Consider the following 17,415-nt stretch of genomic DNA (forward strand, 5'->3'; position numbering starts at 1 on the left):
TTTATGTCGACAGGCATGACACAAACTTCTGATTTGTGGCGCTAAAATAATATGTACCAAGAGCAGAGCAGCGCATCACAACACAACACAAATTTAGGCAAATAAATTGATTTCTACATTCAAACAATACAATTCAAAGGTGTTTGTTTGCGCTAACTGTCCCTCAAAAGCCTTTCTCCATTTTCTTTTTACATCACCGTAACACAGGGGTTTTCCATATTTCCATTTTACCCCAGCTACAAGTCACATTTATTACTTAAAATAAAGCTATTCATCCATCCAGTATTTAGTACTGATTTATTAATGCCAAGGGGTAAATTGAACCATTACAGCTGCCACTTTACACACATCACCAAAAAAAAAAAAAATTAATCAGGTGAGAAATGATTGCAATTAAAAAGCCGCAGGGGCACAATGCTCAGAGAATTCACTACAAACTGACGGACGGATGTAGCTCTGTCTCCAGAGCAAAACATCCACATGTTTTTTGTCACCTAGCAACACACCATTAGTAGGTTGTTCATTGCAAAAAGTGGGCTTCTCTGGTAGAGTGAAAGAGCCTTAAATGGAGAAAACCTGACCCTCTAGACACCTCGCTGGATATATAACAATCATCAGTGCACTTAATGTTAACTTTGTCCTTAACTGATGAATACAACCTATTTCTGACCTAGCCGTGGCTATCACCAGTGCAATAAACCAGCAAGACAAAGAGTCTATATGCTCTACATGAGTCTCCTCGCTCTGTGAGGCAGTAGGCTACTTATTTAGTGCCCAAGGTAAATGCTAACACCTCAACAAACAGCAGAGCATGATGGCAATATGTCATCGTTTTTTACATTCATAATCACACTGAACAAATTAAATTTAGAACAATGATGACACAGGGTGAAAAGTCAGGGGGACATAAACGTCTGAACCATGTTTCATGGCAATCAATGTAAAATTTGTCACGGTGCCAAGTCTAAATCAATCATTTCAACCACAGGGAAATCACAATCACAAGAGTCAGTGGGAATGATCGTCTGGGAGACCATGAATATCTATAAAATTCCAAGTAGCTGTTGAGATATTTCAGTCTGGACCACAGAAGTGGACTGACCCTGAGTCATGCCACTAGCATGTCTAAACGCTGACACCTACATGTGTATTTTTATTCATCCCTGCTATCTATCTATATCTAGTCAAATCATTTTTAATTCATTATTCATTTGATTCCTAATTTCATCAACCAACTAAAAAAATAAGACACAAAACACAATTGCTAAAACACAGAATACGAGACACAATAAAAACCTGGTGTTACAAACCCTGAGGATGTGGGACTGCGATTTCCGGAGCAATGACCACATCAACACCTGCAGCCAAAGTCTGAGGGTGGAGGAGACAGACGTGTCCTAAACAGCGGTAAGAGTTTTGTTAAGCTCTATTATTAATGTTATGTTAGTAATGATGATTGATGTCATAGAAGTACAGGCTCGTATGGAAAAATGGATAATGATAATGTTTCACTCTCTGAAATATTCACTTGAAATGGATGTAAAATTATGTGAAATTATATATATGTATATATATATATATATATACACATATATAATTGTCTGCGATATATGGGAATGAATGAACCGTTTCACCAAGCAGACGTTGTCTCAAACTGCTTTTATGAACCTGACAGGGATTTTGTTGAACTTCAGCGGCCGCCATAGTCATTAGATCTGGACCCAATAGAACACCTCTTGGATGTGGTACATTAGCAGCAGTGATGCACAGCTCATGGAGGCAATTTAGGTAGGCTGGAAAAACCTTAGTGCCCAAAGCCTCCATTTATGGCAAAACTCCTTGGTCACGCAGCTTTGCAGGTGTGTTTGATTTGGGATACTTGCCAGCTATTCCTCTGCTATGGCTGCTGATTCTCGTCTTTTCAATTGTTCTGAGTTCTCACAGGGACCTTCATCGTGTGACTTTTGCATTTTATCTGTAGAGATTTTAACTTAAATGTGGCTCATTCCTTACACCCCTGTGAAGTGCATGTGTGCTCAGTGCACACTCTATTAACACGCCTTTTTTAAAAATTCATTGACTTCATATGAAATCCCAGTTTAAGATTCACTTCAGAGTCGAGCGGCGGAGAATAGAGGTATTACCTCAACCTCCCTCCGTCTCTCTTCCTCTAATAGATTTATCTCCACTGGGAGTTTGAATGTAATCTCTGGCTTCATCCTCGCTCCTCTCCGACTGCTGGAGCTGATGGACTGTATCCCTCCTTCACCTGACCTCTGACCTTTGCAGCCTCCCCGCTCAATCACCAGCGACCCTGGACAGATATGAGCAGGGTGCAGATGTGGAGGGGGCCGGAGGTTATAAAACCATTTATCTGTCAGTGGTCTGGACTGTAGACACTGACAAACTCTCTCTGTCAAGATGCAAGATGGCTGTTTGATTATTACAATTTGATTTATTCAGTTCTATACAGTTCTAACTAAGTTGTGGTGAATATTATGCAAAAATCACTTTTTCAGTGTTTGTGCACATACATGTGTGTATCTGAGGGGCCTGCCAGCCGACAAACTGTGAAAAAAGACCACCCTGTCGTTTTATGTGAGCTGGCTAAACCCTACAGCCTGGCTCTGAACAACTGGTTCAGATTTCTCTCCCACTCTGATGTCACAGTTGGACTCTTTTTCTTTAACCCCGCCTGCAATCTGAGAATCTCCACTTTTCTGGTAAAGGGGCGTGACATTTCCTACACATTTTGAAATCGGTTGACCAATCACAACAGACTGGGATTTATCATGAGGAGGAGCTAAAAGAAATCGAGGCGTTTCAAACAGTGGAGGAGAAGAGAAGCTGCAGGAATGGGGAGTATCTGAACATTAGAGCATGTAAACCTTTTCAAGTGGTAATCCAAATTGAAAGTATGAACCTGAATATGAGCATAATATGTCACCTTTAACCTCTGTGGAGTGTGGCTGGGGTTTGTTGATGCTCCAGACCTGCGCCGTCTAATGAGAGTCGTGACAACGGAAGTCAAAAATGTTTGCACGTCACGTGACTAATGTAGACTTCAGATAGTTCCCGGAAGTTCTTGGCTCGCAATTCAAAGCCATTATTTAGAGCGACAGAGCTACGATTTTTGATCATTATTAAATGTATCGATTTCGATAAAGCAGACCGACATGCCTATATGGTTACTCTATGTAGTTGGTCAAAACATTTTCTTAAATCATAAATAGCCATAAATTTCAAACCACTAACATGCTCTAATGCGCATTTAGATTTGATTCAGATGTGCTGATAATATACAATCCGATAATTTAAATGTTTTACCCTCCATAAGTGTAAGATGGTCCATGACTCCATGCTGCTGCTACTTTAATGCGCTGCTGCTCATTTCTGGGAACTGTTGAGAGACTATTTGAGTCACCTGTGTTCAAACAGGTGTTGTGGTCACAAGAAGTGAAGTCGTTTTTAAGTCTCCTGGGAAGAGCTGGGCAGATGACGCATTGTTATTAGGAAAAATATGTTGTGTCAGACCTCCTCCTCTGGTCAGGGATGGTTTCTGTATTTATTTATTTTTTTATTTGATGGTTATTTACATTTACACATTTGATGAAAAACATATTGTGGGCTACAACAATGACAGTGAAACTTAAGATGCAAACAAATGAGCAGACAAACAATCAAAAAGAAAAACTGATCGTGAATAAAATTAGGATGAATAACACAATACATGTTATGGACTCTGTGTGATAATATGTAGTGGTTTCTCTATTTCAACAGTGTCCCTTGTCCTTTAAATGTAGATAGACAGCTGAGTCCTGCCCTGTTGAGCCATGCGTTTGTTAAGTTTCTCCAGTATACAGGTCGGCACATTCCTTACTGCATTGGACTGGATATACTAAGCGGCTTTTCTGTGTGTGTGGTGGTCAGTCCTTGAGGTGAATCAGTCTTTGTCCTAAGGTGTTACTGGGTCGGAAAAACACAGGTATATGATGCTTGTTAAAGATCCTCCTGAGTTTTTCACATACCAATGGGATCACTTTGTTGTTGCACCTGTTCTTTTTCTCTTCACCTTCCACAGAACTGGTGTTTTTCCTGGATCTTGTAGCAGCTTTCACAAAGGTCCTGTTTCGCTATCCACAAACTTTGAGTGCCTCCTTCAGGTGCCTGTGCTCCTTCTCCTGGCCTTGGGCACTGGTGGGTAGATTATCGGCTCTGTGTTCCAGAGTTCTGATGACTCCCAGCTTGTGTTCCAGTGGATGGTGCGAGTCAAAGAGCAAGTACTGGTCTGTGTGAGCGGGTTTCCTGTTTACTCCAATGTGAAGGCTCCTGTTTGAAATCAAACTGTTGTTTCTGACATCCTCCCTGGTGAACTTGATGTTTCTGTCCACAGAGTTGATGTGTTCAATAAAAGTTTGCACTTCCTGGGTTTTAATTTTTACCCATGTGCCATCCACATATCTCAACCAGTAGCTTGGTGTTGTTCCTCTAAAAGGATTTAGGGCCCTGCATTCTACTTCTTCCATGAGTTCGGCCTCAATAGGAGATACTGGAAGGCCCATTGCAAAGCCATGTTTTTGCCTGTATAAACTCCCTTTATACTGGAAGAAGGTGGTGTTCAGGCAGAGACCCAATAGCCGGCATTGATACTGTTCTTGAGATGTCGTCAGAACTAGGGTAACAATAAAAAAATCTCACTTGAAACTCATCATACGTGGCAGACAGCCCACTAGAAAATACAACTTGCTGAGCACTTCCCTTTGAGATTCTGCTCTGTGTTGACAAGACTACATCACATCCTTTCTGCATAAATGCTGCTCATCTCCTGTTCTACCACATCTCATCCGCAGCCTCTACATTAAAGAGAATACCTTTAATCTAGACTTGTGCTTTGTAGGAACAGTTGTAAATTCATGTGCAAGTAAGTCAAAATTTCAGACACATTTACTGTACATTACAAGATAAATTACTGAAATCAACTGGGAACAGAATGGTGCACAAGTCTTACATTGGATGCACTGATGTAACTATAAATATCTTGGCATCTTTAATTATAATATTTTAATGTGTAAATGTCAGAGCTTCAATAAAGAGTCAGTATATATATATGTTTTTTTCAACTTTGAGTTTAAGGATGAGGTGCATTTTTGATCTGACATTTATTTTCAAATTTTATTTTAAAAAAATTTGAAAGGTTGAAATTCACAGTTTTGTGCCGAGTTTCACGTTGTTTTAGATTTAAATAAGTTGTTTTGGGAGTAATTATTTGTTGATTGGTCCGCTACGCTCAGCATCTGATCGGCTCAACTGAATCTCAGATTTTAAATCTCACAAGATGATCTAACTGGTCTCCTCCTCTCGAGCACCAGACCTTTCCTGCCCAGCTACACCCCGGTTCCCATTTCTCTCACTCCCTCCCCTGCACCAGCACCTTACCTCAGTCATTTGCCGGATCGTTCAGTTCTTCAGTTCTTCATATTCTGTGGACGGTTGGCCTCTTTTCAGCCCTTTATGCTGAAGACGTACTGTTCTTGCCGACCTGCCTGCCTGTAAGCTTTGGCACCCTGTCGCCTAACGCCGAGTTCACACTACACGATTTTAAGCCTTGACAAAGCAACAACGCGATCACAGTGACTCACCGAGGCCTTGCCGACGTTTTTTCAGATATCGAGCAGGCTAAATGTCTGGACAAATCGGGGGAACCCCTCTCATGTGTGAGCTGTGATGTGACAGGCAGCGAGTGTGTCAACCTGGACACCCCGGAGGAGGAACTGTAGCACAACAACACAACAACACTCTTCACCCATGTTATCTGTCTTTTCCATGTTTCTGAAAAAAATCACCGCGCAGACTATATTTCTGTCATGTTGTGCGTTTTCACTGCAACAGGTGATGAGCGTAACCCCGAGCTGGCTAATGCGGAACCACATATTTAACGCGTTAAGTTATTTCTGTCCGTCCAAAAAACACGCGTCCACTCAAACTATTTCCTGTTTCTGACTCTTCAAAATAAGATTATTCTGCAATAAATTAAACACAGCTTCTTTTTGACATCCATCTTGAAAGTGACAAACAGTTCCTGTTTCGCGAATGCATCGCATATTTTCCCGTGTCAAGAAAAACATTCTTTGGAGACATTTCCGCTGGTGAAAGATCATGTAGTGTGTGAACCCCCGTCGCCGATGAGTCTCGTAGTGTGAACAGCACAACGACTGAAAGCCTGCGATTACAAGACAGCACGTCATGTAGAATGAATGGTATAGAGATCTTATGACTTTGAAAATGGTGTAGTGTGCCCGAGGCATGATAAAGCCATTCTATCTGCCTCCCTGCCTATGTGCTCCAAACAAAATATCATGTTACAATTGGGTTTGAATTTTCCTGCATTTATAATATAATAATAATACATATAATATAACACTAAATATAATAGAATCTAGTGAGCGCAGTCTTTCTCGTGTCTGTCCCTCTTGTAGATGCAGCCCTAGAGTTTACTAGGAGATAGCAAGAGCCAGCTGATGCTGACCACCTGCAGTCACAAGACTCCTGTGAGCTGCAGTGGTAGTTAACTATTCTCTTCAGTTTATGGAAACGTCGATTATCAAGATATCTAATGTAGCCAGCTATCACTTGTGTTGCTTTCTGGCTGAAAAACAGTATGAATCATACTGAGATCTGAGATTGCCAACTTATATTATATTATGATTTCTACAGTAATTAACAGATTTATGGGGTGGTGGTTATGTACTCTTCAGTTTAGTGGAGTGGTGGGGGGGGGGGGCAGATGAACATTTGACAGGCAGCTGAAAGTAGATGATGAACAGAGGGTTGGAGGAGGAGGAGGGACGAGGTGAAGGATGGGGAATGAACAGAGAGTGTTGCACAAATAATAATCAGTGAAGGTCAGTCTGAGGCCGAGCGGCTGACAGCGCCTTTTTAAATGATGAAAGAAATGAAAAATTGAAAATGAGCAATTTGATTATCTTCTCGTCAGCAGCCTCAGTGATGCATGGAATACGGCCGGCATGTTTGCACTTCATTTCATTACAGAGTGAAAAAATGAAAGCAGATGAAGGGAGCAGGTCCCCGATTGAATATCGAAAGAAGAAAACGGCAGTCGCCGCTTGGTTCTGTGATGGGCGATGTCCTCTCTGGAAGATCTGGTCTGACTCCGTGGGACACTTTAGAACAAACCTTAAAGGTCCAGTTAGGACTCCAGCAACGCATTTAAAGGGGCACTAAGCGATTTAGGAGAAAAGCTTGTCTCTCTCTTTGTTGTTGATGATGATTTTAATGCTCTGGCTGGGCCGAGAACCCGCAGCCTCGGGTATGGGAGACCCACGCGCTAACCATGAGGCCAAAACCCCTGAGTCCTTGTGTTAATCGGTAGAACATATCTTGCCTTTTTTTGGTTTTCAATTTACAGAGAACACAAAGAACCGACAGCTAGCGGACCGTGAGGGTATATTCACAGAATTTTACAAAAAGTGTATTGTATTAAAATCACATACTGCCTCTTTAATTGCAGAAATTGAATATATCCATAATGATCTTTTTATTTGTGTTTTTGTAACCTTATGGTACACCAGGCGCAAATGTGTTGTGTTCCATTTTCTCTGACAAACCTCCTCTGAACAAACACACACACAGACACACACACACACACACAAATAAACCTGAACTGTTGAATGAAAAAAATGGTGTCTTTGTGTTATTGTTGTCGCACTATTCTTGCCATTCTCGACACCAGAGACGCGGAAATTCGCATCTGGTCATGTCTTTGTATTGACTTAGTATGTAATCTAATTGCGTGAACAATTTGTGTCGCACATTAGAACAAGCCCTTCATTGTAACATAGGGAGTGGATCTTCTTCCACAGAAGATTTTTCGCTCGCTTTAGAAAGTTCATTCCATTCTTGAAAGTTATGACACGTGTGGAAAATACTGACACTTTTGGAAAGTGAACATATTTTGGATAAGATGAGGACACTGTAGTTAAGTTCAGAGAGTTTTAGAAAAGCAGGGGTGATTTTACCTGTGATATTTCATTAAGAAGAAATGAGTTCATTTTTCAAAGGGCTGCTTGTGGGTTGAGGGCGGGTCATCAGCCTGTCAGCTGCTCCATTTGTGGCTGCTGGAATGGATTCCTCTGCTGCCGTTAAACATCAGCACACAGATTTTGTAGTGACACAGGGGTATACACTTTGGATTGGAACAGACTTTTTTGTCTGAAGTGGTCATTTAAAATTCCCTAAATGCAGATTTAAGACTCCTAAATATATTAAATCCTGGAACCTCGGAGAGAAGGACAGGGTTTTTTTTATAACAAGATGTTTTTCTTATCCCATTGGTGAAAGTTTAATAGACAATTTCCAGGTTCTTAATTTGGCACACTACAAAAATGTAAATGTTTTTCAGCCAGTCCCTCCTTTGATTGTAGCCTTTCATTCCCTGTCATCTTTTTACTACCCTAGTAAAAAAGAACCTGTCAAAGCTCCACTCAGTTTGACTCACCATTTGTCATTTTCTCATTGAATCAGCTTCTTTACATGTCACCTGCTTAGACTGCAGTTTGTACACACACACACACAGCCAATGACCTTGTACAAGAATTTATTTTTTGCAAACTCAGTAGCCAATCATGTCAGAACTAATTAAAGGTGTGAAATGTGCTAATGAGAGCGTGTGTGGGGGATGACTGTTATTCAATGTGGGGCAGCTGAATACTTCCCTGCTGTTTATGAACCAGCTGATCGATATTTCACTTGGCTCGCCGGAGCTTGTGCGTGCGTGTGTGTGTGTGTGTGTGAGTGTGTGTGATCACAGCTCTGTTAAAAGACGAATTGAGGGCTAAAACACATGCTGGTACAGAGGATGGATCCGCCTCTCATCTAAAAGTCAAATCACAGCACTGAATCCTGATTGGATCCCGTTGTTTTGTCAGATTGGTTGATCTTCTTCTGAGGCGTTGCAGCTGCTACACTACCTGGACAAAGAGAAAATGGACCTGGGCCCTGTTTCCCAAAATGCATCCTACGGCCAAGAAGAGTTACCAGCAGGTGACATACCCCCCCAGCAGACCCACTTCACTACCTGAAATGATTATGGACGCACAGACATACTGGTCCCTTTATGCCCCTGCATTATATGTTGGGGTAATAATACTCTTACCATCATATCCTGAAACACTTTAACGAGAAAACCGTTGAGGACGATTTGTCGGGCCTGACCACAAACGCTAATAATGTACATTAGCTCCTGTTTAGTTTAGTTAATTAGTATCTAATGTGGGAAAAGATTGCTGAAAAAGTTGGGTATCGGTTGGGTTTTATCCGATACCGGTGCCTGCCTATTTTTTAAACGGTTCCGGTGCTTAAACGGTTTTCAAACCAGTACTTAAGAAAACGAAACCTCACTCAATTTGTCAAAAAACAATACCCTTTTATTTCCAGGTCAAAATTGAAGACAATATTAACTTAAATCTTTAAACAATATAAATACAAGTAACATATGGTAATAATAAATAAAGCAATATAAAATAAAATTTCACATTTATGTCATGTCAAATAAAACAATATACTAATAAGTACTGGAGATTAATAGAGATTACTACCAGGGTAATCTAATCTCCATTTTCTCCTCCTGATGACCTGAACTGAACAGTGCAAATATTAAAATAGATACATATATAAAACACAAGTATAGAACAAGATATTGCACATTTAAAGAAGCTTTTGTGACTGGTGAGGACACTTTACATCAGTTGTTTACAATTCTTCTGCAGGAATATCACCATATTGGCCTTCTCTGGCAATATACGGCATCTTTCCTGACTTATTGCATGCCCAGCACACGAGAAAACCCTCTCAGAGGGGGTTGATGAGGCCTGCACACACAAGTCATTCTCTGACAGGACAGACAAATTAGGGAGGGTATCCCTCTTACCCCACCACCAGGCCACAGGGTCTTGTCCAGATGAGATGGCTGGCCGGCCTTTGTAGATCTCTATCTCTTTCTGGACCTGCTCTGTGATGGAGAGGGCACTGCTTGTGGTCTGAGTTGCATGGAGAAGTTCTCGGTCTTCATCCTCAAACAACTGCTCCGAGGCTGACATCTTGTGAGCTCCTCTTGGCTGGAAAATACAAACAAGTTTAGTAAAGCACAAAAAACAACTATTCGTTGTAGACTAGATAGAGAGTATATGGTTGAACTTACATTTCTGCCTGCTTGGTCTTCCTCCACCTCATCATCACCCTCACCTTCTACTTCTGCCTCACTCTGAAGAGAGTCCTCTGTTGGAAGCTGTAGACACAAACAGACTATCCGTACAACAGCAATACTTAATTACAGAAACTAACATGGGCATGGACATAGTGCATATGAAAAAAGATTAGCAATTAGTACACTGTCCCTGACAAACATACAGTAAAATACCTGAGCTGCCATAGCATTGTCAATCCCTCTTTTCTCAAGCCTATTATCCCAAGCTTCCGCAACACCAACTTCCAGCCTGCCTTTAAAGCGAGGGTCCATCAAGGTGGCCTCCTGAAGGAAGTTCTGAATGTCTTGTTCCTGTAATGAAAACATGGTTTAGTGTCTAATAGTGAAAATGGTGTAGTTTGCCTTCTTTCTTTGTGAACATAGATATTGGCTGCAAATGTATAGTACCTGGTATCTTTTTTCAAGATCTTCCCAGACCTTCTCTTTTATAGCAGCCATAAAGAGATTGTCATCATCGGAGGTTGAATAGCGTGCCTCCAGCTTCGTGAGGATCGGGATGATTTGGCTGCATGTGGGGGACTTGTGGCTTGACACGCAGAGGGTTGAGGTGTACAACACTTTCATGGCTTTTCATGAATTCCTCTGCCTTCCCGAAATCACTCTCGGTGAGCCTTTCTAGTCTGTGGAAAAAATTAACAATAATGTTAAGAACAAAGGGTAAATTGACATTATTACAAGGGACCCTCTTGTCCATCACCTCACCTGTCTCTCTCCATTGGCCTCCTTAGCCTCTGATCGAGGCAGGCTGCCTGGATCGCAGGTAACATCGAACACAGGTCATGTAGCTAGCCTACAATCCTCAGCTTACCCTTTCTGTTTGCCTCCCCGTGTAATTGCAAAATTGCGCATTCTAAATCTAGTGTTGAAACTTAGTTTCGACTTGTTATGAGTTTCACATTAAGCAGAAAGTCAGCGGAAGTTTAGGATATTTAACAGGTAGCACACGTTGTTACACACGCTGATGGCAACGGTGTTTGCTAGCCTACTTGATATGCAAGATTTGCGGTTGGCATTAAATTACTCGGCTTACCCGAAGAGGAAAGGCTGCTGTCATCATCATCTGTGATGTCCACCACCACACCGGCAGGGCCGGGCCTGGGAGTCTCTTCAATTTGTCTGGCGAGGCCAACACTGGCGGCTGATGAAGTGCTTGCACTTGTGCTTGGCGTTGCGTCACATAGGTTATCAAACACGGTGCATTGTTCGGCTTTTAAATAAACTCCATGTGTCGTCAGATGTTTCATTAAATTCGACGTGTTACCTCCTTTGCATGATATTGCTTTAAGGCATCTGTTGCATGTTGCAGAGTCTTCATACTTGACGTAAAATGTAGCCAAACCGTGGAGTGTTTTCCCTTGGCATCTTCATAGATCCTCACACTATCTGTTCTGATTAGCAAGTGTGCTGAGTAGCGGCACTGACGTCACGCAAGTTGACGGCGGAACACCATGGGGCAGGGGGTGTTAAAAAACAGTCAGGCACCGTAATGAGGCACCGAAATGTTCTTTCTTATTCGGTCTCGTTACTACCGTTTACGTCGGAACCGGTGCCCTACTGGAACCGCGTTTCGGTGCCCAACCCTAACTAATCCTACTGCATACAGACAATAATGTTGCTGTTTGTGAGTATAAGCCATTATACAAGCTTTCTGCTGTGCTTAGGACAGGGGTATAAGGCCTGGCCTCTTTAGGAGGGCTGAACATTGTGATTGTCCAAGGAACACTATCACGCCAAGATCTGCCTGCCTGCAGAGGATGGTAAAGACTCGATGGATATTTTGAGGGGCAGATGCCGGATGGCTAGAGAGATAGAGAGAGAGAGAGAGAGAGCAACAATTGGGCAAAGAGAGCCGCACACAGCTCGACACTGTAGCAAAGATGCAAAACACTAAGATACCCTTTATGTTATAATGAAAAGTGTAGAAAATATCGTATCATCATGAAAGATGAGAAATTAGACTATGGCAGGCCACCCAGTCCTTTTTTCACTGATTCATTGTCAATGCTTTTTCTATAATCCCGTCAACGACACTGTGTTCCAAATAGTACATCTCAATTATGTTGGGGGTGGGGGAAGGTGAGTAACTCTTCATGTAGGAATCTGTGAGGAAAAACTTTGCAGGCAAATCGGACCTTCTCAGACGCTAGGAAAAAAATCTAGCCAATTAAAATTTAATAAAGGCAAATTTAATTATGCTGCTGTGTTTTTTGTTTTAGTTTTTTTTCCATCATATGAGCCGAGCTGTGATTGTTATGGAAATAATACAGCTGGCATTTCTTCGGGAAAGAGGTCCCTGCGTGCCCACTGATGATGCAAATCTCGTCTCATAAATCATCGAGGTGAGGGGCTTCGGGGTAATACAGTTTGGAGATAAAAATACCCACACTACTATCTGCTCCTCTGGAAACGCTTCACAAAGTTTGCAGAAAGTGGTCAAAAAGCTGGCGGCCCGAGCTTCTGAGCACGCTCTCCTCAGACATGACATCATGAGATTATAGCCACCAAATCCACCGTCACCATGTTGTTGTTTTTTTTGTGTAATTGCAGATGAGGGGAGACAAACAGATATGAGAGAGCTCATTATGAAGCAGCAACAATGTTACTAAAGGTTTCTTTGATACACTGTCAGATGAAATAAAGCTCTGCTGATCAATTTCATCTTCAACAACGAATGAGAGCAATGAAACAAACAACTTTTTGGGTAAAATTGTGATTATTATGATTGCACAGTGTAATGCTGATAGAAAATCAACTGAATCCACGCCTATAAGCTTTGCTTTCACCGTGTTATTCTCTCAGGCACCAGGAGGCAATTTTTTGGCAGGAAAATTCCGACTGCAGCACAAAGGAACTGCGTCACCCATTGTGCAACCAAAGACAAGGAAGAGACTAACATTCTCCCAGTATCGATGGATCTATGGATCTTGATGGAAATGGCAAACAGGAACAGCCGCACTGACAGAAACAACTCAGCCTCGCAAGATAAAAAGAATCCGGTTAATGGAGGAACAAAAGCAGGTGAAGATGGAGAGTGATAGAAAAGGATAAACATGAGGGAAACTCGGACAGGCATTCCCTGGAGAGGCTTCATTTCTGTTAGACCAGTAAGTAACACAACCGGCCTACAGTACTTATTAATACTACAGGACCTTTAACTCAAGGTCATTTGTTCGAGTTGGGATTTTTACAGTTGTTTTCTGCTTTGGACAGTAGCCAGGCTGCTGGCAATGTACATACTTCTGTCTTCTCCTCCGTTATCTCCAAAGTGGTGTTGACAACTTCCTCAGGACTCAGCTCTGAGGAAAAGTACCTGCGTCCTTACCGGCGACCTGCTACTGCAGCGTCTGCACGACAGTGTCCGAACATTAATACAACTTGGAAAGGATAAATGTCACTAAAAAGGCAACAGCTTGACTGACGGACAAATATAGGCCTTAAATCGGGGCTTCCCGCCCCCCAGGAAACTGGTTTGTAAATACAGCAAGCCCTTTCCCTGCCGGGTGCCAATGTAGGAGACAGGAGTTAATGTCTGATGAAAGATCTGCCAATAATGTTGTCTTTTTTCAGCATGATATAGTGCTTAATGAACAATGTCATTGGATGTAGCGAAGAAAAAATTAATTGCAGCAGACGCAGCGTAAAAGCAGAAAAAAAAAAGTTGAATCTCTGCAGGATTGCTTGTCGAGTGAAAAGAGTGAAACCACTTTTTGCCGTGTTGAAGTTGACCTATCAGTAGATAAGAGAAGGCAGACAAGAAAGTGAATGTGAGGGGGGAAGAAATGTATCACCCCATCGCTGTAATGTCGTGTCACTGTTAATGTTCGCTGCAGTCTGCTGTCATTTAGCAGCGGGGCGGAGGTTATTGTCAGCGCCTCCCCACAATCCGCTAACCCAGAAAGAGCTACCAAACAATTGAATCAAAATGAAGTTTTCTTTTTTTCCCCTTCCCATGCTACTGCTGCTTGCTGTGTTATGGCCCTCCATCCCTCCCATGTTTTGAATCGGTTAACCTTTCTTTTTTGGGGCGGCGCGGCGGGGCCCTGCTCCACAGATTAGCCGCTGACGCATTTATCAAGGGATGACAAATGAGCTGTCCTTCCAGATGCCTGATTACTTGACCTTTATTCCACGGGAGCTGGGAGGTCCTGACAAAGCTAAGTGGTGCCAGTCTGGTATTCGCCAGCCCATTGTGAGGAAACGCCTGAATGCGATGCCTCGAGGCGGACGTGAACACGAATTAAGAAAGAAGCTAGTAAGATTGCCTGTCGCTGAGGCGAGGTAATTGAAATTTTCACATTCCCCAGAAACGGGCAGAGGCCAGGCACATCGGTTTCTATTTGAGGCCAAGGGGCTGATGAGTATCACACATTACGGCCCGAGGGGGGAAATTGTCCATTTAGTGGCCTCTGATTCGAGATCATTACATGAGTGAGACGGTATCGGCCCCTGGATGTGGCATTTTTGTCTTTTTTACTCCTGCCAGCTCATTTCTGGTTTTGTCAGGCAGCAGATTGGAATTTGCAGCTCTAATTGTCTGTTTTGCTTCCGCTGTTGTCCCTGTTCCTGCTCACACTGAGCAGGCCTGCTTGTTATGGCGGACCCACACAACATGTAAGTCTGCAGCTACATGAACAGGCTATGAGGGGCCGTTTAGATAGCGAATAAAAAAACCTCATGGTAAATCCCAGCCGTGTCGCTTTCATAATTTTATCCAAAGAACTTAAGAGGTAGCTCTACTGTTGACCTGTCCTTCTTAACCATCCAAAAACCACTTGTCCAATAAGAAGTACGCCTGACTGATTCATCTACCTTTACTGAGAAAAAGTAAATGGATTTCTAGCACCGCAAATCACACTCTCCCGCTCTACTGTCTACTCTGTCTGGGTGCATCTTAAAGGGGCAGTAAACAATCTTGTTGCTGTGAATTTGCTGCTCTGGTCAGGGCTCGAACCGACGACCTTGGGTATGGAAGAACGAGGCGCTAACCATGAGGCCAAAAGCCTTGAGTCGCAGCGCTGTTCGCTAGCACGTCTGTAAAGCTGTCGGGGAGTGAAGTTTACAAACTGCACACAGTGTGTTGTGCGGTGCAGCCCGCACCATTTTCATTGTTTTCAATTCACAAAGCCAGGAGTGAGTTGAAAACCCAGATTTGTTTTTTTCGGCTCACACGCAGAACCGACAGCTAGTGGGCCGTGAGGAAATATTCGCAGATTTTTACAAAACGTGTAATGGTTTAACATCGCTTGCCGCCCCTTTAAGCTCAAAGAAAATATGGAGAATTTCACAAACGTTCCCAGGAGCTTCGTCCGAGCGATGGGAGGTTCAAAGCTTCTCTCAGAGGATAAAGACCAGTTTGACTATCTGAGCATCAAAAAAAAAACTGAGCTCCTGCCATGAAACCATATCTACGACATTTGTGCGTTTCTTTGAGGTAATCAGCAGTCATGCGACCTGTGGTTCGCTCGCTGCATTTTAAAAAAAAGTGGGGATTTTTCCATCTCTGTGCATCGTGGATGCGCTTGAAACGAAACGCGACATGTCCCAATGAATTCACGGCCTGCAAGCAGGTGCATCTCCCACACAGCCGCGAAGTCCAGTGTTGCCAAGTTCCCATCGTGGAGCTGTATGGTCTCAGATAATTCACGCCGGATAAAGTGGAATGGTAAGAGGTATTTACAGTTAAATCAGACTAATTATGAGCATGGTAGTCCTTGTGATATTATTATTTTTTCAATGTTGAACAATGCATATTCTTGATTTGTTTAAATTTGAGACAACACACAAACTCCACGCTTTTCACCCAAACAAATTTTGCCAAACGCCTGGTAACTAAGGACTGTGGCGAACACCCTTGCCACCTCGGGTCACCCACAACACACCAGAACAACAGCCGCTAAACGGTAACTCTTTTGTTAATGGAAAAACAAAACATACAACAACTTAAACTATGTGTGACTCTGCCTGGTTTCTGTCACGCATGGTCTCCTTTTTCTCTCTTCTTAGCCAGAGAAAAAGAATTATAGTTTTGAAGACCTTTTATTCATACTTTTGTACATGCGCATGTGAGTACAAAAGTGTGTAAGGCGGGATAGAGCATTTCATTTTCATTGTGTTTGTGCGTTATTATTTTGCTTTTGAAAAAAGATGGATATTGATGTGCACTGGGAAAAGTTTCAGGTTTTCTATCTCAGACAGGAATTTTAGAAGAGTTTTAATCAGGAGTGAATGAATGAAGACAACCAGAGAGGACGCTGATCATCCTGTCGCACAGCTGGTGACAGAGAGAGCCAAACAATGACTTGACCACTCGAAATTGTCGTGAGTTTTCCATGAAAGATCGAAGTAATACATTTATTTTTGTGATCATACAGGCAAAGTACTGTACTCTCTCTCACTCTCTCTCTGTGAGTTTAACCTTGTGCTCCTGTGGCCTTTCCTCTGACAGAGTTCACTTCAGACCGGTGCCGCGTCGAAAGTGACACAAATGTTGAGCTTTCGAGGATTGCTGTCAAGACTTCTACGCAAAAGTGACATCAGTCATATTTATATTTATTTAAGCTGCCATCAAATTAATGTAAAGGGGGTTCATTTATTCAGACTTTGGAAAGCTGCTGATCATGTCCACCTCTGCGCAGCCATCACTTACAGAAGATCATACGTCAAAATGAAAGTGGGTGTTGATTTAATGTTTGAAGATCATTTAACGTCTCAGATATCAACAGATCAGCTTTAAATGTAAAATGAAATAAAAAAACTAATTGTCTGAAGTAAGACTTCAGTCATTTTTTCCCGTGAAATCACATGTCTAATCTTGGAATAAAACTTTTTCATTTGTCCGTTGACTAACTTGAGCTGCCGTCTTCACTTTGAGCAGGAGGAGTATTTCTTTTTCTTTTTTTTTCCTTCTTTTTTTTTTTTTAAATCCTGAGTTGTGGAGAGCGAGGTCAGGACTTCATCAGGGGCCTCTAGGGCCCTCCAAGCCCCTCTCTCGTGTCTGCTGCAGATGAGGGGATCAGCAGGGTGTGAAATGGCCGCGGTGATTGCGCCGAGGCCACAGGGCCTCCAGTCCATTCACAGCCCTGTCAGCTCTGTAATAGAGCTGGTGGAGATTGGAGACAACCCCACTGTTACCC

The sequence above is a fragment of the Scophthalmus maximus genome, chromosome 7 (genome assembly GCF_022379125.1).
Source record: "Scophthalmus maximus strain ysfricsl-2021 chromosome 7, ASM2237912v1, whole genome shotgun sequence".
NCBI lineage: Eukaryota > Metazoa > Chordata > Actinopteri > Pleuronectiformes > Scophthalmidae > Scophthalmus > Scophthalmus maximus.